Genomic DNA, 27,251 nt, shown 5'->3' on the forward strand with positions numbered 1-27,251 from the left:
AGGGCTGAATGAGATGCCCCCTCCTGTATTTGGTGTGGGGGGGGTAGAGGGTCACCCCCCATTGCATTAGAAAATTACCTGGCGGTTTAGGGTGCCCTTCAGCCGGCCCTAAAGTGTAGTGTACCATTTTTCATTTTTTTCTATGCATATGAAACTTGCCTTGGCGCAGAGGGGCACATTGGTGTGCCAGTCTGGCGCCGGGGTGCCCAAACCTTACTGCCCCACCAACTGGAGGGGCTTGTCCCACCATTTTGGGGGCCCTCTCCCCACGCACCCCGAATGGAGGGGGGTGTACTTCACGCAGCCGTTTGTAGGAGGCCCAGGGAGGCCTGCATGAGGTGCCCCTGCCACCCATTTGTGCCCCTCTGCGCCAAGGTAAGTTTCGTAAAAAAAGAAAAAAATGGAAAATGGTGGAACGCTGTTTAGGGGGGGCTGTGGGGCACCCCAAAGGTGTCCCAATGCGTTCCCACAGGTGTCCCAACCAAAAAGCTACCTGCCGGGGGCGCAAATGGAAAAGGGTAACCCACTGGTAACCCCAAGCCTTTCGGCACATCCCATTTTGTTCATGTGGGCAACCTACAGATTTAGGGCTAGGGTGTCGAAGCCAGCAAGGAAAACAGGGAACCCCATGCATTTCCCAAAAGAGGACACCCGTGGGAATGCGCAGAGGTCTGACTTGCGCGAAGGGGCCCAGAATTTATTACCCAGAACCCCAGACAAAGTGAACATTGTGTTTTTTTCCCACCAAATATCACACTTTGTCGGGGATTGTGGCTAATAAAAACTGGGGCAAGTTGCGCAAGGCAGACCTCTGCGTATTCCCCCGGGTGTCCTCTTTTGGTAAATGCATGGGGTTCCCTGTTTCCCTTGCTGACTTCGACACCCTAGGCCCAAATCTGTAGGTTGCCCATATGAACAAAATGGGCATTGGCGAAAGACTTGGGGTTACCAGTGGGTTACCCTTTTCCTTTTGTGCCCCGGTAGGTGCACTCACACATGTGAGGTACCGTTTTCAACGGGCACGTGTGGGGACGTGGGAAGGTAGGCCATGTGTTGTTGGCGGTGTGTTTCGGTGGTTGGCCTGAGCGAAAAGTCTGAGAATTGTCTTAATTTCCAGCCAATTTCAGAGACATTTCCCTGTGGCCAATCACCGAAACACGTCGCCAACAACACATGGCCTACCTTCCCACGTCCCCACACGTGCCCGTTGAAAACGGTACCTCACATGTGTGAGTGCACCTACCGGGGGGCAAAAGGAAAAGGTTAACCCACTGGTAACCCCAAGCCTTAAGGCACATCCCATTTTGTTCATGTGGGCAACCTACAGACATGGGCCTAGGGTGTCGAAGCCAGCAAGGAAAACAGGGAACCCCATGCATTTTCCAAAAGAGGACACCCCTGGGAATGCGCAGAGGTCTGACTTGCACGAAGCGGCCCAGAGTTTATTACCCAGAACCCCAGACAAAGTGACCATTGTGTTTTTTTCCCACCAAATATCACATTTTGTCTGGGATTGTGACTAATAAAAACTGGGGCAATTTGCTCAAGGCAGACCTCTGTGTATTCCCACGGTTGTCCTCTTTTGGGAAATGCATGGCGTTCCCTGTTTTCCTTGGTGGCTTGGATACCCGAGGCCCATATCTGTATGGTGTGCCGGTTGGCAGAGAGTCTGAAATTCTGGTCTGAAAACAGACTTGGGGTTACTTGTGTTTTAGGCTTTCCCCTTGGCGCCCAGGTAGGTGCACCCACACGTGAGGTACCGTTTTCATCGGGACACCTGTGGGAACGCGGGACGGTAGGCCATGTGTTTTTGGGGGCGTGCTTCAATGAGTGAGCCGAGCGAAATGTGCGGAAAATGCTTTTTTTCCCCCCACATTTCGGACTTTGCGGGGGTGTCTGGGTAATACATTCTGGGCCGATTTGTGCAAATCATACCTCTGTGGATTCCCACGGGTGTCCACATTTCGGAAATTGATGGGGTTCCCTGTTTTCCTTGGTGGCTTGGACACCCAAGGCCCACATCTGTATGGTGTGCCGGTCGGCAGAGAATCTGAAATTCTGGTCTGAAAACAGACTTGGGGTTACTTGTGTTTTAGGCTTTCCCCTTGGCGCCCAGGTAGGTGCACCCACACATGTGAGGTACCGTTTTCATCGGGACACCTGTGGGAACGCGGGACGGTAGACCATGTGCTGTTGGGGGCGTGTTTCGATGGGTGAGGCGAGCGAAATGTGCAGAAAATGCATTTTTTTCCCCACATTTCGGACTTTGCGGGGGTGTCTGGGTAATAAATTCTGGGCAGATTTGCGCAAATCATACCTCTGCGGATTCCCATGGGTGTCCTCTTTTCAGAAATGCATGGGGTTCCCTGTTTTCCTTGGTGGCTTGGACACCCGAGGCCCATATCTGTATGGTGTGCCGGTAGGCGGAGAGTCTGAAATTCTGGTCTGAAAATAGACTTGGGGTTACTTGTGTTTTAGGCTTTCCCCTTGGCGGCCAGGTAGGTGCACCCACACATGTGAGGTACCGTTTTCATCGGGACACCTGTGGGAACGCGGGAGGGTAGGCCATGTGTTGTTGGGGGCGTGTTTCGATGGGTGAGCCGAGCGAAATGTGCGGAAAATGTGTTTTTTCCCCCCACTTTTCGGACTTTGCGGGGGTGTCTGGGTAATAAATTCTTGCCCGATTTGCGCAAATCATACCGCTGCAGATTCCCACGGGTGTCCTCTTTTCGGAAATGCATGGCGTTCCCTGTTTTCCTTGGTGGCTTGGACACCCAAGGCCCATATCTGTATGGTGTGCCGGTCGGCAGAGAGTCTGAAATTCTGGCCTGAAAACAGACTTGGGGTTACTTGTGTTTTAGGCTTTCCTCTTGGCGCCCAGGTAGGTGCACCCACACATATGAGGTACCGTTTTCATCGGGACACCTGTGGGAACGCGGGACGGTAGGCCATGTGCTGTTGGGGGCGTGTTTCGATGGGTGAGGCGACCGAAATGTGCAGAAAATGCATTTTTTCCCCACATTTCGGACTTTGCGGGGGTGTCTGGGTAATAAATTCTGGGCATATTTGCGCAAATCATACCTCTGCGGATTCCCATCGGTGTCCTCTTTTCAGAAATGCATGGGGTTCCTTGTTTTCCTTGGTGGCTTGGACACCCGAGGCCCATATCTGTATGGTGTGCCGGTCGGCAGAGAGTCTGAAATTCTGGTCTGAAAACAGAGGTGGGGTTACTTGTGTTTTAGGCTTTCCGCTTGGGGCCCAGGTAGGTGCACCCATACATGTGGGGTACCGTTTTCATCGGGACACCTGTGGGAACGTGGTATGATAGGCCATGTGTTGTTGGGGGCCTGTTTCGATTGGTGAGCCGAGCAAAATGTGCAGAAAATGCTTTTTTTTCCCCACATTTCGGACTTTGCGGGGGTGTCTCAGTAATAAATTCTAGGCCATTTGCGCAAATCATACCTCTGCGGATTCCCACGGGTGTCCTCTTTTCGGAAATGCATGGGGTTCCCCGTGTTAGGTAGAATCCTGTGCAGTTCCCTTGGGGACCGCTGCAAAAAGATTAGGACTACAGGAGCAGCAGTAAACCCAATTGGTAGCAGTCTGCACCACCCAGATTTACCTGGTAGCTGTGGCTGAGCAGTCAGACTTCTCTCAAGAAGAGTAGGGCAGTATGCAGAGTATACACAATAGGGTCAAAACACAGTAGAGCAAACAAACACTGACCAGAGCTTTGTATAAAAAGTATATAATTATTTATTTAAAACACACTTTTAGGCAATACACTAGCACTCTCAATGAAAAGTGATATAAAACACAGTCAGGTAAGTATACACACCTCCCTTGATAACTATCAGACAAGTCAGGGTTAAAGCACAACTATTTGTTAAGACAGAAGTGAGCGCTTAACCTAGATGGCACTCCAATAGTTTAGGTTAAAAAGGGAGAGAAAAGGCGGAGCATAAAATAAAACAATTCGCAACATTTTTAAGAGTTCAGAGCAAGGGGAGAAAGAAAGGCAGGTTATACTGTACAGCCAAAGTTCATAGGCCAGGCCAACTTTAAATGGAGCAAAGCGAAATGTGCCCTGGATCACACAGTTTAAAGTGCACTGAAAGTCTTTGCAGAGTGTTCAAAAGAGGTTGGGGTGAATCAAAAGATATAGTTAGAAGGCCTGGAGCCAACCCAGTTTAGAAGTCAAGGATTTAAGGGTCACCTTTAGCAATCTGTAGAAAGGGAGGCCAAGCAGGACACAGTACCTTAAAGAGAAAGGAAGCTCCAGCGGGGGCAGTTGTTCCTGGCAGTGGTTGTGGTTCTTGGTTCTGACCTGGGGAGGAAAAGATCTCGTCGAGGAGGAGCCGTGGAGTCGTTGTACTGCACAGGGATGAAACCACCCGCGGAGTTCCCGATTAAAAGGTGCAGTCCTTTTATTTGCGGTCAAAAGTGGTGAGCTTGGCTATCCGGCCGCCGGGGTACTTGGCACAGGCGATTCGACCAAGTGACGTCTTCGCAAGGCGAATAGGGCGAACTGGTTGATCCCACCAGCTCAGGGGAAGAAGACTCGTCCAGCAGAAGATCTTCTCTTGTCGTTGGGAAAGTAGTGAGGTGGCTGCAGCAGGCCTTCACCGGTGGTGTCGTCGTTGCAGATGGCTCAGCGGCTTCCCTCTTCGGATTCTTAGGTCCTGTGGCGACTTCTGAAGTTCCAGTTCCAAAGGCCCTGCTTTTATGCAGAAAAAACCCCATTCATCAGCCTAGATTTCAATCACACATGCTAAGTGGTGAGCCGGGCGGCTCACCACTGGGCCAATCAGAGTAGAGTGCGACTTGAGTTGCTAAGGCAATGCAGTCCAAGGTGCCATTTCCCCCCTCCACCCTTCCTGTGGAACCCAGACAGAGTGGCACCATTTGGAGGGCTTCTGTGGAGAAGCCCGCCAAAAAGTGGAACAAAGGGCTCGACCTTGGTCAGAGTTACAGAGACGGAGACAAACGCCATTTTAGAATTGAGTTCTGGCAAAAAAGACCAACCGGTGATTTAATATTAAATAAATAAACTGGCGGTATCTTTAACATTGCACCAAAAAGTGGTGCGTTTAAAATCAATGGGAAAATCCCATAGAGAATATTCCGGAGGAATATTTTGCGTGGTAACCACTGCCACCAGCCAGAATCTCGACGAGGGGGGACGGGACAGTGCCCCCTCGAAAACAGACCCAGGGGCAATCGAGTTACCCCTTACCAGTGCTTCCACAATATGATGGTTTGTACTGGTTCTGTTCACAATTTTGGACTAGTAAAGCCAATGGTGACTTTACATGTCCTGGGAGACAGTAGTCAGTCCCATGGTATGGAGTCTATGTTTGGGGGTCACTGTGACACCCCTGTGGAACTGCATTGAGGGTGCTGTGTACCACACATACAGAAAAACAGATGAAACCCTATGGAGTAAAAAGAAACCTCATAGCCCAAAAGCACATAACAAGTCAAGGACATACCTCAAATCATGTCTAAGAGTGTGAGTAAAAGAGTCTCAATCTTAGCAGGAGAAAAAAAAAAAACCCCAAAAATCCAGCAAAGCTGCTGGTGGACTCACTAGGTTTGGGAAATTAGCCTTATCAGAGAATTCTCCCTAACAGTCTACGTAATAAATTCTGAGCTGATTTGCGTAAATCATACCTCTGCGGATTCCCACGGGTATCCTCTTTTCGGAAATGTATGGGGTTCCCTGTTTTCCCTGTTGGCTTGGACACCCGAGGTCCATATCTGTATGGTGTGCCGGTAGGCAGAGAGTCTGAAATTCTGGTCTGAAAACAGAGGTGGGGTTACTTGTGTTTTAGGCTTTCCGCTTGGGGCCCAGGCAGGTGCACCCATACATGTGAGGTATCGTTTTCATCGGGACACCTGTGGGAACGTGGTATGATAGGCCATGTGTTGTTGGGGGCCTGTTTCGATTATTGAGCCGAGCAAAATGTGCAGAAAATGCTTTTTTTTCCCCACATTTCGGACTTTGCGGGGTTGTCTCAGTAATAAATTCTAGGCCATTTGCGCAAATCATACCTCTGCGGATTCCCACGGGTGTCCTCTTTTCGGAAATGCATGGGGTTCCCCGTGTTAGGTAGAATCCTGTGCAGTTCCCTTGGGGAACGCTGCAAAAAGATTAAGACTACAGGAGCAGCAGTAAACCCAATTGGTAGCAGTCTGCACCACCCAGATTTACCTGGTAGCTGTGGCTGAGCAGTCAGACTTCTCTCAAGAAGAGTAGGGCAGTATGCAGAGTATACACAATACGGTCAAAACACAGTAGAGCAAACAAAAACTGACCAGAGCTTTGTATAAAAAGTATATAATTATTTTTTTAAAACACACTTTTAGGCAATGCACTAGCACTCTCAATGAAAAGTGATATAAAACACAGTCAGGTAAGTATACACACCTCCCTTGATAACTATCAGACAAGTCAGGGTTAAAGCACAACTATTTGTTAAAACAGAAGTGAGCGCTTAACTTAGATGGCACTCCAATAGTTTAGGTTAAAAAGGGAGAGAAAAGGCGGAGCATAAAATAAAACAATTCCCAACATTTTTAAGAGTTCAGAGCAAGGGGAGAAAGGCAGGTTATACTGTACAGCCAATGTTCATAGGCCAGGCCAACTTTAAATGGAGCAAAGCGAAATGTGCCCTGGATCACACGGTTTAAAGTGCACTGAAAGTCTTTGCAGAGTGCTCAAAAGAGGTTGGGGTGAATCAAAAGATATAGTTAGAAGGCCTGGAGCCAACCCAGTTTAGAAGTCAAGGATTTAAGGGTCACCTTTAGCAATCTGTAGAAAGGGAGGCCAAACAGGACACAGTACCTTAAAGAGAAAGGAAGCTCCAGCGGGGGCAGTTGTTCCTGGCAGTGGTTGAGGTTCTTGGTTCTGACCTGGGGAGGAAAAGATCTCGTCGAGGAGGAGCCGTGGAGTCGTTGTATTGCACAGGGATGAAACCAGCCGCGGAGTTCCTGATTAAAAGGTGCAGTCCTTTTATTTGCGGTCAAAAGTGGTGAGCTTGGCTATCCGGCCGCCGGGGTGCTTGGCACAGGCGATTCGACCAAGTGACATCTTCGCAAGGCGAAAAGGGCGAACTGGTTGATCCCACCAGCTCAGGGGAAGAAGACTCGTCCAGCAGAAGATCTTCTCTTGTCGTTGGGAAAGTAGTGAGGTGGCTGCAGCAGGCCTTCACCGGTGGTGTCGTCGTTGCAGATGGCTCAGCGGCTTCCCTCTTCGGATTCTTAGGTCCTCTGGCGACTTCTGAAGTTCCAGTTCCAAAGGCCCTGCTTTTATGCAGAAAAACCCCATTCATCAGCCTAGCTGTCAATCACACATGCTAAGTGGTGAGCCGGGCGGCTCACCACTGGGCCAATCAGAGTAGAGTGCGACTTGAGTTGCTAAGGCAATGCAGTCCAGGGTGCCATTTCCCCCCTCCACCCTTCCTGTGGAACCCAGACAGAGTGGCACCATTTGGAGGGCTTCTGTGGAGAAACCCGCCAAAAAGTGGAACAAAGGGCTCAACCTTGGTCAGAGTTACAGAGACGGAGACAAACGCCATTTTAGAATTGAGTTCTGGCAAAAAAGACCAACCGGTGATTTAATATTAAATAAATAAACCGGCGGTATCTTTAACATTGCACCAAAAAGTGGTGCGTTTAAAATCAATGGGAAAATCCCATAGAGAATATTCCGGAGGAATATTTTGCATGGTAACCACTGCCACCAGCCAGAATCTCGACGAGGGGGGACGGGACAGTGCCCCCTCGAAAACAGACCCAGGGGCAATTGAGTTACCCCTTACCAGTACTTCCACAATATGATGGTTTGTACTGGTTATGTTCACAATTTTGGACTAGTAAAGCCAATGGTGACTTTACATGTCTTGGGAGACAGTAGTCAGTCCCATGGTATGGAGTCTATGTTTGGGGGTCACTGTGACACCCCTGTGGAACTGCATTGAGGGTGCTGTGTACCACACATACAGAAAAACAGATAATACCCTATGGAGTAAAAAGAAACCTCATAGCCTAAAAGCACATAACAAGTCAAGGACATACCTCAAACCATGTCTAAGAGTGGGAGTAAAGGAGTCTCACTCTTAGCAGGAGAAAAAAACAAGCCCCAAAAATCCAGCAAAGCTGCTGGTGGACTCACTAGGTTTGGGAAATTAGCCTTATCAGAGAATTCTCCCTAACAGTCTACGTAATAAATTCTGAGCTGATTTGCGTAAATCATACCTCTGCGGATTCCCACGGGTGTCCTCTTTTCGGAAATGTATGGGGTTCCCTGTTTTCCTTGTTGGCTTGGACACCCGAGGTCCATATCTGTATGGTGTGCCGGTCGGCGGAGAGTCTGAAATTCTGGTCTGAAAACAGACTTGGGGTTACTTGTGTTTTAGGCTTTCCCCTTGGCGCCCAGGTCGGTGCACCCACACATGTGAGGTACCGTTTTCATCGGGACACCTGTGGGAACGCGGGACGGTAGGCCATGTGTTATTAGGGGCGTGTTTCGATGGGTGAGCCGAGCGAAATGTGCGGAAAATGCGTTTTTTTTCCCCACATTTCGGACTTTGCGGTGGTGTCTGGGTAATAATTTCTGGGCCGATTTGCACAAATCATACCTCTGCGGATTCCCACGGGTGTCCTCTTTTCGGAAATGTATGGGGTTCCCTGTTTTCCTTGGTGGCTTGGACACCCGAGGCCCATACCAGTCGACAGAGAGTCTGAAATTCTGGTCTGAAAACAGACTTGGGGTTACTTGTGTTTTAGGCTTTCCCCTTGGCGCCCAGGTAGGTGCACCCACACATGTGAGGTACATTTTCATCAGCACACCTGTGGGAACGCGGGAGGGTAGGCCTTGTGTTGTTGGGGGCGTGTTTCGATGGATGTGCCGAGCGAAATGTGCGGAAAATGCGTTTTTTCCGCCCACATTTCGGACGTTGCGGGGGTGTCTGGGTAATAAATTCTTGGCCAATTTGCGCAAATCATACCTCTGCAGATTCCCACGGGTGTCCTCTTTTCGGAAATGCATGGCGTTCCCTGTTTTTCTTGGTGGCTTGGACACCCGAGGCCCATATCTGTATGGTGTGCTGGTCGGCAGAATGTCATGCTCACCTGGTCTCCAGGGGGGCGTAGCACGTAGTCGTATGACCGATATCTGTACTGGCGCAGTTTTGATGGTATGTTGGCATCCTCTCCCTTTTGACCTCCCCAGGAGGCGTTAGCCTGCAATGGCGAAACAAGATGTTAGCTATGAGTGAGTTGGATTGGTCCCACTACTTGCCACCATCTGATGCCCGACTCCCCTCCTCCTCACCTTTGAGTTTGATGAGGCTGGTTCTCTGTCCTGCTTAACCTTCAGCAGGGGCGTGGTAGGCACAGTCTTTTTCTGGGCACAGTTACCTCACTGTTCCAGAGTGCTGTTACTGCACGTTTTGGAATGCTGGGATTATCGGGTGAGTATCTATCTCAATAGCAGCTTGGTATAGATGCTCAAAGTCTTATTGTCCCAATGTTTAAACGTTTTTGTTTTCTCTTGCAGATGCAGTTTTGGTGCAGAAATCAAGTAGAAGATTTGACTCTCCCAGGATGCTAAATAGTTGCCTCCAGGTGAGTATAACACAGATGAAAGGCGCTGAGTGACTGGAATAAATGTTGGTTCAGTACTGAGCGCGACTAACCTGCTGTTCTTTTCCTGTTCCCTTTTGCAGGCGTGGCGCGGTCCCAGGATGAAGAATGGAATGGTTGCATGCAGGTGTGTATAGCGCGGATGAAAAGCGCTGAGTGGCTGCATGAATGTTCATTCAGTATTGTGCGCGGCTACCCTGCTGTTTCTTTTTCTTTTCCCTTTTGCAGGCGCGGCGCGCTCCCTAGATGAAGAATGGAAGAACCGCTCCAATGAAACCAGGAGGAACACGGAATCCCGGGTGAGTATCGGCACCTAAGTGGACGTCCTTTCAACAGCGGCGGCGATCCGGAAACCAGCTGGAGATGCGAACGATGGACCGGATTGCAGGTAAGTGTTTGGTCGCTGAAGTTCTTCTCTTTTTCTATTTCCAGGCTCCGATGGATGGAAGCACTGACGGGCGTGGCTGTAGAAGCTTGAGGACAGAGCAGACACGGTGAGCGTTACGCTGCAGGAGTGCAGAATAACGCAAAGCGTGTTCTGCATGCAGGGTGTGGCTTATATAGCCTTGTAAGTAGTTCCAGGTAAAGTAGTCCCTTTGCCACACCCTGTCCTCCCAAGAAAAATAGTCCCTCTGCCCCTCCCTGGATTAAACCAAGGCCCAGCCTCACTAGGCAGGTTAAATAGTTCCATGAGTTCAGCCCATTTCATGAGCCTGGCACCAACGGCGCCAGGACTGAGTCCATGAGGTTCTGGGGCGCTTCCTTGGGGCCTGACAAGCTCTTCTGGGTGGTGGGGACTGGGATGGGCCCAACAGTTCCAGGGATTTCAGAGCTCGCACCATAACACAGAGAGTCTGAAATTCTGGTCTGAAAACAGACTTGGGGTTACTTGTGTTTTAGGCTTTCCCCTTGGCGCCCAGGTAGTTGCACCCACACATGTGAAGTACTGTTTTCATCGGGACACTGTGGGAACATCAGACGGTTGGCCATGTGTTGTTGGGGCTGTGTTTCGATGGGTGAGCCGAGCGAAATGTGCGGAAAATGCATTTTTTTCCCCACATTTCGGACTTTGCTAGGGTGTCTGGGTAATAAATTCTGGGCCGATTTGCGCAAATCATTCCTCTGCGGATTCCCATGGGTGTCCTCTTTTCGGAAATGAATGGGGTTCCATGTTTTCCTTGGTGGCTTGGACACCCAAGGCCCATATCTGTATGGTGTGCCGGTCGACAGAAAGTCTGGAATTCTGGTCTGAAAACAGACGGGGTTACTTGTGTTTTAGGCTTTCCCCTTGGCGCCCAGGTAGGTGCACCCACACATGTGAGGTACCGTTTTCATGGGGACACCTGTGGGAACGTGGGACGGTAGGCCATGTGTTGTTGGTGGCATGTTTCGATGGGTGAGCCGAGTGAAATGTGCGGAAAATTTGTTTTTTTCCCCACATTTAGGACTTTACAGCGGTGTCTGGGTAATAAATTGTGGGCCGATTTGAGCAAATCATACCTCTGCGGATTCCCATGGGTGTCCTCTTTACGGATATGAATGGGGTTCCCTGTTTTCCTTGGTGGCTTGGACACCCGAGGCCCATATCTGTATGGTGTGCCGGTCGGCAGAAAGTCTGAAATTCTGGTCTGAAAACAGACTTGGGGTTACTTGTGTTTTAGGCTTTCCCCTTGGCACCCAGGTAGGTGCACCCACAAATGTGAGGTACCGTGTTCATTGGGACACCTGTGGTAACACGTGACGGTAGGCCATGTGTTGTTGGCGGCGTGTTTCGATGGGTGAGCCGAGTGAAATGTGCGGAAAATGCGTTTTCTTTCCCCACATTTCAGACTTTGCGGGGTTGTCTTGGTAATAAATTCTGGACCGATTTGCGCACATCATACCTCTGCCGATTCCGACGGGTGTCCTCTTTTCGGAAATGCATGGGGTTCCCTGTTTTCCTTGGTGGATTGGACACCCGAGGCCCATATCTGTATGATGTGAGAGTGTGCAATTCAGGTGTGAAAACAGACTTGGTGTTACTTGTATTTGAGGCTTTCCCCTTGGTGCCCAGGTAGGTGCACCCACACATGTGAGGTACCGTTTTCATCGGGACACCTGTGGGAACGCGGGACGGTAGGCCATGTGTTGTTGGGGGCGTGTTTCAATGGGTGAGCAAAGCAAAATGTGCAGAAAATGCGTTTTTTTTCCCGACATTTCGGACTTTGCGGGGGTGTCTGGGTAATAAATTCTGGGCTGATTTGCGCAAATCATACCTCTGCGGATCCCCACGGGTGTCCTCTTTTTGGAAATGCATGGGGTTCCCTGTTTTCCTTGGTGGCTTGGACACTCAAGGCCCATATCTGTATGATGTGAGAGTGTGCAATTCCGGTGTGAAAACAGACTCGGGGTTACCTGTGTTTTAGGTTTTCCCCTTGGCATCCAGGTGGGTGAACCCACACATGTGAGGTACCGTTTTCATCGGGACACCTGTAGGAACGTACAAAGGTATAACATTTGTTGTGTTTGTGTGGTTTTCATAATGTTTTCACCCATTTGCTGGTGCCCTTTGTCACACAACCCTTTCATTTCTCAAATGTGACCTACATTTAGTTGCTGCTTTAGGCACCATACACTTTTGTAACCTGCACAAGTCACCTACCCTTGAAAAGGTCTGCCCGTGCTCTTTCAAAAAATGGATGCTTGCCGTTCCTCACCACTTTTGTTTTCCGGATTTACACATGCTAAATGCGTCTGTTCAGGCCGTGAGCATAAAACTCCTGTGTACCATGGCTCCGTGTTTGGCTTGTGGTATTACTTGTTTTGTAAAACACTACAAAAAATGTGTGCTTTCCTAACTACAAGAGTCGAGGTAAGGTAGCAGAGCATTGCTTTTCTTAAAATTTATGGAAGCCATTGCCGTACCAAACCAACCATGTCCAACACATACCTTTTTTTCGGTCATTTTCCCGCTTTTTCCCCAATCTATGGCATTTTCCCCTACCTAGTTGTTGCCTGACTTACGCAAATCAGCCCCTCCTAAACTTGGAATTTTGTCTACTTTTCAGAAATATATGCCTTTCTGTCCTCCAATTCGGCTTTCCTACCCTTTTCTCCCATCCCGTCCATGCATGTCCAATTGGCAAAAATGGCCAAAATCGCCTACCTGTCACAAAACGGTTGATAACCACATCAATTTATTTTCTTTTCGTTTCCACTCAACCTGTTCTTGAAAGCCAAGAAATTGGGGAACTCAGCACAGCAAACTATTTGTTCCTAGCTCTTACAAGGAAACAACCACAGGCTTCTTTGTACATCATTTTATTGGCATTTTTTAAAAAAAAAACAAAATGTTTGCCCTGTTTGCTTATTTTCTCTTACCCCCCTACAGCAACCTAGGATTCCTGGGAGGCGTTACGACCGCCTACATGTGGGAAAAAAAGGAGCCAAATTTGGCCGAAATATCTCATGTAACAAAAAAGTTACAAGCCATTGAATGGCCACATACCGAAATCACCAAAAAAGGCCCTGGCACTGGGGGTCAAATACCCATGGCAGTTGAAGGGTTAATTCTTAAATGTCTAGTTGAAAGCCAAACCAAATCTCCAACGCTGTACTCGGGACCTAATCTTCTTTTTTGATCTGCAAACTTCTTATATTTTAACTTACTATCCAAAAGTACCTTTTTTGCTCTTTCCAGATTTTTTCTCATAGTTTGTAAATGAACCTCAACCCCAGGATTCTCTGACTCCTCTGAAATATCAAAACTCAAAAACCGTGGATGGAAACCCCTTCCTAGGAAAAACAGAGACATCATAGTAGAATCTTTAGCACAATTGTTATAAGCAAATTCCGTAAGCCAAATTAAATCCACCCATTCCTCTCCTGCCTGTAAATAGCATCTCAAATATTTTTCCAGTTCCTGGTTAACCCTTTCTACCTGCCCATTAGTCTCGGGATGATAACCTGATGTTAAACGTACTTCCACTCCCAATCTCTTACAAAAAACCTTCCAAAATGTTTAAATAAATTGAGAATCAGAGATGATTTGATTGGGAAGTCCATGCAATCTAACTACCTCCCGTAGAATGTTTTTAGCCAAACTATTCGCAGTAACCGCTCCCTCCATTGGAATAAAATGAGCCTCTTTAGACAAAAGATCCACAACAACAAAAATAGATGTAAATCCCTGTAATGAAGATCTGTAATGAAGTCCAGGGAAATTGTGTCCCAGGGACGAGGTACAATAGGCAACGGCTCCAATAACCCAACTAGTTTTCCTGTTTGACTCTTCATCTGAGCATGGATAGCACAAGTCTTCACAAAATTCAAGATATCCTTTCGCATCTTTTCCCACCAGAAACTTCTCCTCACCAATTCTAGCGCCTTTCGAAAACCCGGATGTCCTGACAACTTTGATACATGACAGTCTCTTATCACTTTCTCTCTCAACTCCACATTAGGCAAATAGAGTTTATTTTCAAAATATGGTAATCTGTTTTTGATTACACGAAACGGGTCCTTCCAAATCCACTCCTCCAGCTCAACCACAGACATAGATTTTCGAACTCCTTCCTCCACATCTTCTGTTTTTAGTATTCCTGCACAAACAAAGCGACAGGGATCAATTATTGGTAACATTTCTTTGGCTGCTTCCAACTCACTCCCAGGAAATTGATGTGACAAGGCATCTGCCTTTCCATTTAACTTTTCTGGTTTGAATGTCACCACAAAATCGTAGTCAGCAAAGAACAATGACCATCCAAGCTGTCCTGGTATAAGAGTCTTAGGCGACTTTAAAAGTAACAAATTTCTATGATCAGTCAAAACTCCTACTGTATGTCTTGCTCCCTTTAAAAAATGTCTCCATTCCTCAAAAGCAAACTTAATTGCTAAAAGTTCACGATCTGTGATCGAATAGTTTTGCTCAGCCAAAGAAAATATCTTAGAATAATAGGCCACAGGATGAAGTTGCCCCGTATCTCTATGCCTTTGAGAAAGAACTGCTCCCATGGCCAAATTTGATGCATCTGCTGCAACATAAAAAGGCTGTGAAGGATCTGGATGTATTAAAATTGGACTTGACTTAAATTTTTCTTTTAATTCTTGAAATGCCTCTTCTGCTTCTGCTGACCAAACAAACAACTCCTTTTTTAAAAAGTTTAGTTATAGGCTTTACCACCTGGGAAAACCCTTCAACAAACCTTCTGTAGAAATTAGCAAATCCTAAAAAAACGTTGAATTTCTTTTACCTTAGTGGGAGTGGACCAGTCTCGAACTGCTTGCACTTTTTTGGATTCATCTCCAACCCCTTTGGTGAAACTATGTATCCCAAAAATTCCACTGAATGAGTATGAAACTGAGATTTTTCCAGCTTTGCAAACAAGTGATTGTCTCTGAGTCTTTGTAACACCTGCCTAACATGAATTTTGTGAGACTCAACATCCTGGGAGTAAATCAAAATATCATCAATGTACACTACTACAGATATGTCCAAAAAGTCTCTCAAAACTTCATCCATGAAAAATTGAAAGGCCGCTGGAGCATTGCATAGTCCGAAAGCCATTACCTGATACTCATATAAGTCAAAACGGGTTTTAAATGCCGTCTTCCACTCATCACACTCCCTGACACGTACCAGATTGTAGGCACCCCGCAAGTTAAGCTTGGAAAAAATTGTTGCTCCCTGAACTTGATTCAAGATCTCTGAAATAAGAGGGAGAGGATACCGGTTCTTGATAGTAACCTTATTGACAGCTCGATAATCTATGCAGGTTCTAAAGGATCCATCGGGTTTTGGTATAAAAAATAATGGAGAGGCTGCTGGAGATTGGGAATGACGAATAAAACTGTTAGCCATATTCTCTGTAAGATATTCCCTAAATGAATCATTTTCTTTCTCTGTAAGTGCATACACAAACGAATACTGGGTAAAACTGCCCCAGGTCAATCTTACAGTCAAAACTTCTATGTGGAGGTAATTCTCCAGCTACCCTTTCATCAAATACCTCCCTGAATTCATGATAACACGGCGGAAGTTGTCCTAGGGTAGCCCCAATATTATGACCAGTAGTTCCAGCCTCAACCAAAAAAGAAGACACCATACCCTGAATTTAATCATCCTCTTGAAGGCAACCCATAAAACAATTTTCCAAACAGAAACTAGACTGTAATTCCACCACACGAGCACTCCTGTCTATTTTGGGATTATGTAGGGTAAGCCATGGCATTCCTAAAATTATTTTCAAAAGCGGTGTATCAATCAAATCAAAAGAAACGTCCTCCCTATGACCACCTGCTAATTGCATAATTAGGACACAAGTTTCATGTGTTATAGGACCAAAAGAAAGAGAAGTTCTATCTACCACCCGAACCTGTTCCACCTCTTCCTTTCTCACCCAAGGAATTTCTAAAGCTTTAGCTACCCCCCAATCCATAAAATTCCAGTGGCCCCAGAATAAATCACCACCGGACCACAACCTTTCTTTTCCACCTTCCAAAACAAGGATACATTTACGGTTATATGTGGAACCGCAGACTGTACAGTGTTTTCAACCTGTTGTTATCTTCCACTTGCTGATGTAAACCTTTTAGGTGTAAAAGGACAGTTTCCTAAAAAATGGCCACCTCTACCATAATATAAACACAAATTATTTTCTCACCTTCTAGTCTTCTCCTCCTTGGATAAATGACCTCTCACTCTAGTCTACTGATGTACTGATGTAACGCTCACCTGGTATCCACGAGGACGTCACTCAGCCTGTTCTGACCTCTTACGACCTCGAACCCTTCCCTGGAGGATATTCGACTGGAGACTGGGCCTGAAACACAGGATTGGTAGAGTTTAACTCCCTATTGTCTCTGTGTGCTTGATCTCCTTCTTCCCCGGGGTCCAACCCTTCCCTTTGAACCACAGCTCATCTTGTTTTCTTGGATAGTGTGCTCTCCGTCCTGCTTTCAGCGCAGGGGCGCGTTGATTGATGCAGGCTCGTTGCTGCCTAGTTACTTCACTGGCAAGAGTCCGACAGGTAAGTATAATGAGTCTTTTGAACAGTTCTCTAACTTCGTTCCTTTCCTTCCTTAGATGATGGCCGGCGTCCGGGGATGGCGGGGTGCTGCTGAGATGAGTAGCGCTGAAGGTGAGTGAGAGCGCAATGCGCGATGCACGCCTTTCGTATCTGTATTGAACTGAGTTCTTTTTCTGTGTCTTTTAGGTGCTGTGACGTTTTCAGCGTGGATGCCGGTTATGAAGAACAAATGCGGTGAGTAAGCGCGGAATGCAGCGCCTCTAGATATTTCCACGCTAACCTGGAGTGTCTTTTCCCTCTTGCAGATGGATGAGAAGTTCCGGAGAAAGAGTTCCCACAGAGCGGCTGGGATTCATGTAAGCGTTTGAAGCTCGTACAGTATTTAAAAATAAGCGAAGATTTGCAGAATGCTTACTAATGCCTTTTTTCTGTTCTTTTCCCTTTTCCTTAGGAAGCGGCGTGCCGGGATGGGAATGACACCGCCGAAGATGCCCGCAGAACAGAAGGAGCGATGAATGATGGGCAGAAGCGCCGCAAGGTAAGGCTGTTCCTAACGGTGTTCTTGTTCTTGCAGGATCTGAGCGCAGAAGAAAGATGCAGGCCTACTGGAGACTGATCCGAACACGGTGAGTGTCACGCTGCAGGTGCAGAAAACGCAAAGGATGTTTCTCAGCCTGGGTGTGGCTTAAATAGTCTCTGGGTATCCCAGGTGTCTCTGGGCTGAACCACACCCAAAAGACAAGACTGCACATGCAGTTCTGGGAACCGAAATATGTGGGGGCATCCATCTTGCCCCCATCAATGCACTACAAGTCCAATCCCCAATGTTATCCTATGGGAGTGAGTGAGTCTGGTGCCACAAGCGCCAAGTCTGACTCCAAGTGGGTTTTTGGAGGGATGGAGAGGCCCTTGAGGGCCATTTAGGTGATTGTGGCCTGGCTCCAGCCTGACATCTTGGAGGGCTGGGGACATGAGGGACAGGAATCATGACAGCTGATCATTTCCCTTCTGTTTAACTTCCTTGTTACCAACCTCCACCTAAACCGTTCTCCTCTAAAAATTGCTGACCTTGTCTCTCCCTGTAAACTACGACGCTGTTCTGCTCTCCTTTCACTTATACGAAAATCCAATTGAACCACTAAGTCAATCAGACATCACAATTAGAAGGGCGCTGAACTATATTGGTGTCAGAATGCACCAAAGTATCAACCGAAAAGGATACAATATTCAAAAGGATACAGGAGGTAGGGTCTTCCGGATCCCTGTTCACCCGACTTGATAGTAGTGAAGTCAAAAAAGACCTTCCAAATGATACAACCCTCTGGCTGATAAAACAGGCAGAGCGATGGATCACTGGAAAGGGCGTGGGTAAGGTATAGTAATCCAGCCTAGGACAAATTAAAGTATCATGAATAACTGCTCCAACCTGAGTATGATGAATTAGATAATGACAGGAATGATCACACTGACCTGTATCTCAGGGTAGAACAATCCAGAAGTCTCTTGATGGATTTGAAATGAAGAACAAAACGACAGGGAAGGGAAAATTAGTAAGGGAGACTTATCCCGGACGGAACGAGGCTCACGCTAGATACGGGTTGAATTCACCACAGGATAGCGTCCAAAGTTCAGTTCAAAGTCACTTCCAATAATCCTTGAAAGGCTTCCTTCCCACTTAGGGATCAATCCTTCTGTTAATTCCACAGATGCAGGAGTTAGAAGAAAATAGTGTTTGAAGACAACGTGAGCGTGTGGATTTACACGCGGGCAGGAATCGCGCAGCCTGGGCCAGCCGCGTGTGAAGACAACGTGCGCGTGTGGATTTACACGCGGGCAGGGTTCGCCCAGCCTTGGCCAGCCGCACTTGAAGACGAAGAGCGCGTGTGGATATTACACGCGGGCAGGATTCACGCAGCCTGGGCCAGCCGCACTTGAAGACGAAGAGCGCGTGTGGATGTTACACGCGGGCAGGATTTACGCAGCCTTGGCCAGCCGCGTATGAAGACAAAGAGCGCGTGTGGACTTTACACGCGGGCAGGATTCACGCAGCCTGGGCCGGCCGCACTTGAAGACGAAGAGCGCGTGTGGATGTTACACGCGGGCAGGTTTTACGCAGCCTTGGCCAGCCGCGTATGAAGACAAAGAGCGCGTGTGGACTTTACACGCGGGCAGGATTCACGCAGCCTGGGCCGGCCGCACTTGAAGACGAAGAGCGCGTGTGGATGTTACACGCGGGCAGGTTTTACGCAGCCTTGGCCAGCCGCGTATGAAGACAAAGAGCGCGTGTGGATTTTACACGCGGGCAGGATTCACGCAGCCTGGGCCGGCCGCACTTGCAGACGAAGAGCGCGTGTGGAATAGCACGCGAAGGGATAGCTCCAGGAATCAGCGTGTGGCGGAACACACGCTATCGAAGGCCCAAAAGTAGCTGTAGAAATATACCAGGATGTAGATCAGAGGTTCAGCTACACGACGCCAATAGAGACGATCAGAAGCAGCGAGTGAAGTTTCTACGCTGCTTAAATACGTGATACCGTAGTTCACGTGACGAAGCAAAAGTCACGTGAGATTAGCGACGTGAAAAGTGTAAACGTCGTTTTCCCGGTAACGTATCGAATAGCCTCCATTTGGAGTAGAACGGTCTAGCTGTTCTACGAGCGTAGCGTCCAGCATGCATGACAATTGGACAAAGCATCCTTTAATTCATCCTTAAGGCCTCGATAAAAAAGCAAAGATCTCCTTTCTTCTGGCCTCTTGGTTTCTAAAACTAAGGACCTGTACTGTGTGATATAACTTACCAAGTCCCTGTTACCTTGGCGTAAATCTAATAGTTCACCGTCCACCTCCAGAGAGACTTCCCTTTTATCAAACATTTTTCTAAACTCCTCCATAAAAAGAGGAAAATTATTCAAGGCCACACTCTTCTGTCTAACCAGTAACCCCACCAAGGTAGAAGCCTCTCCAGATAAACAAAACATCATAAAAGTTACCCTTGAAGTATCTGAAGGAAATCATTCAGGCCGCCTAAGATAGTGTAGCTCACATTGTGTTTGAAATATCTGACATTTACTTGCATCTCCATGATAGCGTTCCGGAACATCCAAAGGCACTGGCATCATTAAAGCCCTGAAACCTCCCTCTGCCCCACACTTCTACTAGCACTACTCTCCTCTCTCACTCCCTCTCTAACCAATTCTGGGGGAGATTCCGTTTCCTCTCTCAATCTTTGAGTCTGGGCCATCTTTTCACTTAACTCATCAACCCGTCTTCCTAAATTCTTATTTTCATGGTAGACCACCTTCAACTCCTCCTGTAATTCCCTAACCAGAGCACGTAACGCCTCCATAGAAGACTCAGGGTTCATGAAAGCTTGGGCGAACTATTTTTTCTGGCCTTTCATTCTGTCAGGCTTTTTCTCCAAAACTTCTTTTTGTCCGCGGAAGCTGCTGAACCCCACCAGTCCCCTATGAATGCTGACCTCTCAACTGATTATAAACAGTGTAGCTGTAAGCATTCCCGAGGGAAAGGGGGAAATGGGACAAAACAACAAACTCCAGGTCTGGTTCAGCTCCTTTGAAGCCTCTCAACCTATTGAGAAAAAACAATATAAACAGTATTTGTTTTACTAACCTTTCTAAAGGTTAACCCTACAAAGTTATATCCCAGATAAGAAAAAAGGAAACACTCCATCATACCTGATATCCTCTTCTCCCTACTTAGAAGATTATATTTCTTACTGTGGAATTTTTGGAATGTCACTGAATTAGTGTCTATCCTTTAAGAACTCATTACATGGAAGACTGCTAGGATTATTTCAGGTAGCTGACAGGAAAAAATCCTTCTGGGAAAACAATCTCCTTGCAGTTCAATTTCCTAAGAATAATATTATAACCTTTTTCAGATTGATAACTGTCTTTGAATTACTTGTAGAATCTTCTTTTGACTTGTAAAGAATGAGACAATGAAAACTGTAAGGCACAATTTCTTCTTTAGGTTAAATCAAAGGAAAATCTCCTCTGCGCATGCGTGAGAAAAGAGTTTCTCCCGTTGTAAAAATAAACACATTGGCCCTCATTACGACCCTGGCGGAAATCGCGGTGCTAAATGCACCGCGGAGCACGGCGGAAAGCTGCCGATAGCGCCATGGGGGTTGGCGGATTTTCCGCCCCATTCCGACCTTGGCGGGGCGGTAAATCCCCAATCCCCATTTTACCCTTCCCCATTCCCATTTTTGCCCCATAGGGTATAATGGGAGTGGGGAAGGCGTTAATTACGCCACCGTAAAGTACGGTGGCGTAATTAACAACAAGGTCCCGTAGCGCCATGGATTTCTCCGCCCGGAAAAACCAGGCGGAAAACTTTCCGTGGCGCTACGGGAACTCGTAGTAGGGCGGACGGGTCCGCCGCGAATAACGCTGGCGTAAACCCACTCCGCCAGGGTCGTAATGAGGGCCATTGTGCGAGGAAAACAAGTTGTTCAACTCTACGCATGCGCAAGTTGAAGTACGATCAAAATCTTTGCACCAATGTGAACAACAACCTTGCCGGAAAGCATTTTCAGTTCTGCACGCAAGCGCGAGATGAAATCCGATCAAGTCTTTGCACTGGCGTGAACAACATACCTTGCTGGAAAGCGTCTTTAGGATTTCATGCAAGCGCTAGTTAATAATACGTTCATCCAACTAATGTAAGTGTTTTCCTCTGACTGATGAACACGCGCGTAAATTAGAATGTTAGTAACGTTACAAATAAACAAATCGTCTTTTGTAAGGAGTCTCCAATCTTCATTCCCTAACACGCTGTCACTTGCGCAGACAGCGTAATATTTCTATTCAGAAAACCCAACGAGTAAAGAGCACAGATACTTACACTGTGCTCAGAATAAATATTTTGTAAAATTACTTCCCGCTCATGCGTGACGTAACAAAAAAGCACGCAGAAGGAAAAAACAAACTCATACATGCATCACGGCACGAGAATATAACAGAAACAGATAGTTGAGGGAAAAGTTCGATAAACATGAGATGAACGCTCTCAAAAATACCTTTTTATCTCAAGCAAAGATTTTGAATATTAAACATGAACTAAGAATTTAAATTAAAAAAACGAAGATATACCTCTTCTCTAAATCAACTGAAGTTGTAAAAATAAAGTCACTTAGCTTGCTTCTGTCTTCATAAGAATATCTCAGGATTGATCCATAATGTCTCCAACCAAACACCAAAATCCAGATTACATAACTTTAATAAAGGCCCAGTAAATGTCTCAGAATTAGACAGCTCTTCATACATAGGACCTTCCGGCTGGGCTGCTGACAATGAAAGGCAGTTTAGAATGTTCTGACAATGCCTTCCCTGCATTCCTGACCAATCAAGGATGTTGCTTGAAATCACCATTTTGGCTTGGGAAATTCTCCACACTCTGTACTTCAAGGTATATTAAGCACACATACAATTCCCTGCTATCAGCCACAGCACCTGAAACCTGACACCTGTAACTGTATTTCGAAGGGATTGTGTCCTCCGACGTATTCCTCATCTTCGATATCTCCTTCCAGCTCTGCTGGCCTCGGAAAATTTTTCTCTAGAGGGCGCTGCGCGTCGACGTCCTCCGAGTCGATGTCCCTCGACAGCCGCCGTATCGACGTCGACGTCATCCTGCCTATAAAGGCCGCGCGCAGCGTCCGTTGCTCAGTTCCGTTTTTCCGCGCTTACTCAGTGCCTCGGAATACCGTTGCTCAGTTCTTGTCAGATTAATCCTATTTACCTCGAGTTATTCGATCCGTACTCGATGGCTTCCTCGTCGGAACCGACAACTCCTCGATCCGGCTTCAAAAAATGCCGAGATTGTGGGAAAAAGATGTCGCTGACTGACCCTCACAGAGTTTGTCTGTGGTGTTTGGGAGCTGAACATCATTGTTCGGAGTGCGAGGACTGTATGTCCATTACAGCTAAAGCCCTGAAGGAGCGTAGGGGGAAGCTGGAGAAAGGTAAGACTCTTAAAGCTTCTTCTTCGTCGACAAAGTCGAGACATTCGTCTCCTCGTCACCATTCGCGCTCCAGGTCTCGGAGTGGGTCCCATCACTCCTCGAGATCGAAACACTCGAAGAGGAGACGTCGAAGATCCCCTTCTCCGTCTTCCTCTTCCTCTGTTTCGCCAAAAAGAATCCCTTGCCCCACGAAACATAGTTCCCGGGCTGAATGGGAGGAATTCCGCAAAAATATGATGAGCGTCTTCGAGAAAGCGGCTTCGACCCCCTCGAAGACTGCCGAGAGAGATGCTCTGGTCGAAAGACCCGAAGGTCAAAAACGCCGCGAGTCGCAGTACCCGGCGAAGGAAACCTCTCGAACGCGTCTCGAACCCTCGAGTAGGACGATGACCTCCAAACCTTCCTCGAAGGTTCCGTCGACGCCGTCGATGAGGGTTCCGTCGACGCCGAGGTCGGTGTCTTCGACGCCATTGTCGAAGGATCCTTCGACACACGGATCTGTCGACTCGACGCCAGCTTCGACACCGGCGTCGACGCCAAGAAAAGTCACGGTCACGACACACCCAGTGACTATCCCCAGGTCCTCGATGGCGATGGCTTCGAGATTGTCGAGTAGAATCCCAATTCTGTCGAGGTCATCGAAGCCTCCGCCTTTGTTTTCGACGCCACGCTCGAAGCCTTCGACGTCGGCGTCGACGACATCGACGTTTTCGAGGCCAATAATGACAAGCTCGGCACCATCTGCCCTGGAAATGGGATTTACTCCCTTTATGAGTTCAGAACAATTGAGAACTATGTCCTCAATTTTGGAAGAGGGTGAATTGTCTGAACAGGAAGACACATTTGAGTTGCAGGGACCTGTAACCCCAATTAGAGAGGAATTTTCCTCTGAAGAACGCAGGTTAAAGGATCTTCATGATTCCTTACATGAGGCAAGTGGGTTAGACACTTCCCCTGAGGTGGAGTTTGCTAGGCCAGACCCGGGGGAGCATGCTGAAACCCCCTATAGAGCCTTAATGGTCAGGATCACAGAGTTCATGGGGTGGTCTGCACCTTCACAATCTTTCCAACAAGATGACCTCACGGATATTCTTGACAAAGGCCCACAGGAGGATCCTGTGGTGCCTTTTCATAAAGCTCTTCAGAGGAAGGTCATGACAAACTGGGAAACCCCAGATGTCGTACCAGCAGTAAATAAAAAACTGTCTACTAAGTACAGAGTATCCTCTACAGACCCAGAGTTTTTGTCTAAACACCCATCCCCAGAAAGTCTGGTGGTACAGGCAGCATCCTCTACCGATGTCAAGACGGCTTATCCTACCGTCCCACTGGACAGGGACGATAAAAAATATGATGCTATGGCAAAGAAAGTCTTTTCAGCATGTAGCATGGCGTTAAAATCTGTTAATGCTACTTGCACCCTTGCTAGGTTCAGCCATACACTTTGGGAGTGTGCTTCTACAGCGGCTGACTGTATCCCGGAGGGAGAAGAAAGGGATGCGTTCCTGAATATTATACAGGACGGTAAAGATGCTATGTGTGAATCCCTCCAGATGGGCATTGATTCGGCTGACAGTATCAGCAGAGCAATGGCGGCAAGTACATCAACCAGGAGATTCGCTTGGTTGAGAAAGTCTGGTTTTGCCCCAGATGTGCAAGCCAGGCTCTTGAACATGCCATTCGATGGCTCTTCTTTGTTCGGGAAAAAGGCGGATGACAGTTTAGAAAAACTGCAAACTTCAAAAGCAGCAGCAAAATCCCTAGGAGCTGCAATCCGTCAAACTCCTTTTCGTCCCACAGGAACCTCTGCGAGGGACAAATCCTTTCGCTTCTACTCCGCACTCGGAAGAGGTAGAGGACGACCGGCTCAAAGGGGACAAAGAAGAACTACCCGATGTGGACGGGGTAGATATTCAAAAGCCGCAGCAACAGCAGGTGCCTCTTTACCATCGGCATCTGCATCAGCCGCCCCAAAACCACTCTGAGGACTTCCCTCACAGGACACCTGTAGGAGGCAGGTTGACTCAACATCTGACGGTATGGCAGGGTATCACGTCAGATGCTTGGGCATTGGAAACAGTTGCCCAAGGTTACTGCCTGCCTTTCCTAAGTATACCTCAGAGTCATCCACCGGGGATCAGCTCTCAGAAAGCTCCAGATCCGCTCCTCTTGCAGGAAATTTTCGACCTGCTAGAGAAAGGTGCCATAGAACCGGTACCTGTAGCGGAGAGGAACAAGGGCTGGTACTCCCCTTACTTTCTCATTCCAAAGAAAGACAGAGGACTGAGACCCATCTTGGACTTGCGAGAATTGAACAAATTCCTCAGAAAAGACAAATTCAAGATGGTCACTCTTTCTCAGATCCTCCAGGCCCTTCAGTTCCAGGACTGGTTGGTATCTCTGGACCTTCAGGACGCTTATTTCCATGTGCCTATCCATCTCAAACACAGGAAATACCTGAGGTTCGCAATTGGCAACTCTCACTATCAATTTCGAGTGCTGCCATTTGGGCTGACCTCCGCCCCGAGGGTCTTCACCAAGTTAATGTCGGTAGTGGCAGCAAGTCTAAGGAGGGAAGGGATTCACGTCTACCCCTACCTGGACGATTGGTTGATCAGGGCTGTTTCTTCGGAACAAGCTCAGATCCAACTAAATCATGTGTGCCACTCCCTTCACAGACTGGGCTTCTCCCTCAATTTAAAGAAGTCACAAATGATACCATCGCAGAGACTCCAGTTCATAGGAGCGATCCTGGACACTTCCCTGGGAAAAGCCTCACCACCAGAGGTGAGGGCTCAAGATATTCTACAGATGGTTACCAAGTTTCAACATGCCCAACGTCTCCCAGCCTTCGACTTTTTGAGGTTGCTAGGCCTCATGGCATCCTGCATTTTCCTAGTGCCAGAGGCTCGCCTGAGAATGAGATCCCTCCAGTGGGCACTGTGGACTCAGTGGTCACAATTCTCAGGGAGAATGACAGATCTTCTTCAGGTTCCCGACAGAGTAGCTCGAGACCTTCAGTGGTGGGCCTGTCAGGAGAACATTCTGAAAGGAGAACATTTTTGGCAACCCTGGCCGGAGATAACAGTAGTGACAGATGCCTCACTCACGGGGTGGGGAGCCCACGCCAACGACTTGACCATCAGCGGTCGTTGGTCTCCATCGGAGTCCAGACTACATATCAACCTGTTAGAGCTGAGAGCCATCAGACTTGCGCTGAAGGCGTTCCTGCCAGCTGTACAAGGGAAAAACGTCCTGATAATGACGGACAACACAGTGGCCATGCATTACCTCAACAAAAGAGGAGGCGTAGGATCACTACCCCTGTGCAGAGAGGCGATGCAGCTCTGGTTTTGGGCAATCCAAGAAGGAATCTCTCTATCGGCAGTTCACCTAGCCGGAGAGAAGAACTTGACAGCGGACGCTCTGAGCAGGCAGAGCACAGTCTCCCACGAGTGTGAACTAGCTCAGGAAGTCCTTCAAGAGATCTTCGCCCTTTGGGGAACCCCTCAGGTGGATCTGTTCGCCACCAGCGTCAACAGGAAATGCGATCTGTTCTGCTCAAGGGAATTTCCCCCGAGAGAAGCTCTGGGAGACGCGTTCATAGTGGACTGGGAGTTTCAGCTTCTGTACGCGTTCCCACCGGTCCCTGTCATTCCTCAAATGATCAGGAGGTTGAGAAGATTCCGGAGAACCATGATCCTAATTGCCCCGGATTGGGCCAGGAGAATGTGGTACCCGGACCTTCTAGACTTGTCCATCTGCCCTCCAATTCGACTTCCATTCAGAGAGAACCTACTCTCACAGAAGGGAGGTCAGGTTCTCCATCCAGACATCAAAACCCTCAACCTTCACGCTTGGCTTCTGAAAGGTTGAGGTACAAGGATTGGGACCTCCCTGATGATGTTATGGAGTTGTTGCTTTCGGCAAGGAGGCCAGCAACAAAGTCTTTATACCGCTGCCGTTGGAACAGATTTTGCAGCTGGTGTAGAGAACAGAATATCAACCCTTTTTCATGTGGTACACCAATGGTTTTGTCCTTCCTTCTATATTTGGCGAATTCAGGCCTTCAAGTTGGCACCATTAAGGGCAATCTCGCAGCGCTATCCATCTTTAAGCGCACTGCGGAGGAACCATCCTATTTCAAATTACCCTTGGTAATACAGTTTCTAAAGGGGTTAAACAATGTTTATCCCCCAAGACCATTCCAAGTTCCCCTATGGGATTTAAACTTAGTACTAACTTTCCTGATGGGCACACCTTTCGAACCACTCCATTCTTGTTCGTTAAGATTCCTTTCCCTTAAAACTGTTTTATTAATAGCACTTACATCTGCTAGAAGGGTGAGCGAATTACAAGCTCTTTCTTGTAAACCCCCTCACACAATATTTCACAAAGACAAAGTTGTCCTGCAAGTGAAGCCTAATTTCCTCCCAAAGGTGGTTTCGGAATTCCATATCACTCAGAAGATTACCCTACCATCTTTCTATCCTCCTCCTATCATTCTAGCCATTCTGGAATGTTATAAACCGGCAGGGAAAGAGCCCCCTCAAAACCTTAGGGCTCATTCGACCAGAGGTACTGCAGCTTCATCGGCCCTCAAAAGA

At 47.7% G+C, this 27,251-nt stretch overlaps 1 protein-coding gene across 1 annotated transcript in view; it reads left to right on the forward strand.

Moving 5' to 3' along the window:
- The window catches only part of DNAH17 (dynein axonemal heavy chain 17), an 8,024,690-nt gene that overhangs the window by 1,665,549 nt on the left and 6,331,890 nt on the right, over positions 1-27,251 (forward strand). The gene's annotated exons all lie outside the window — the stretch shown is intronic.

The sequence above is a fragment of the Ambystoma mexicanum genome, chromosome 3q (assembly GCF_040938575.1).
Source record: "Ambystoma mexicanum isolate Mex_15411 chromosome 3q, UKY_AmexF1_1, whole genome shotgun sequence".
In the NCBI taxonomy this organism is placed as follows: Eukaryota; Metazoa; Chordata; class Amphibia; order Caudata; family Ambystomatidae; genus Ambystoma; species Ambystoma mexicanum.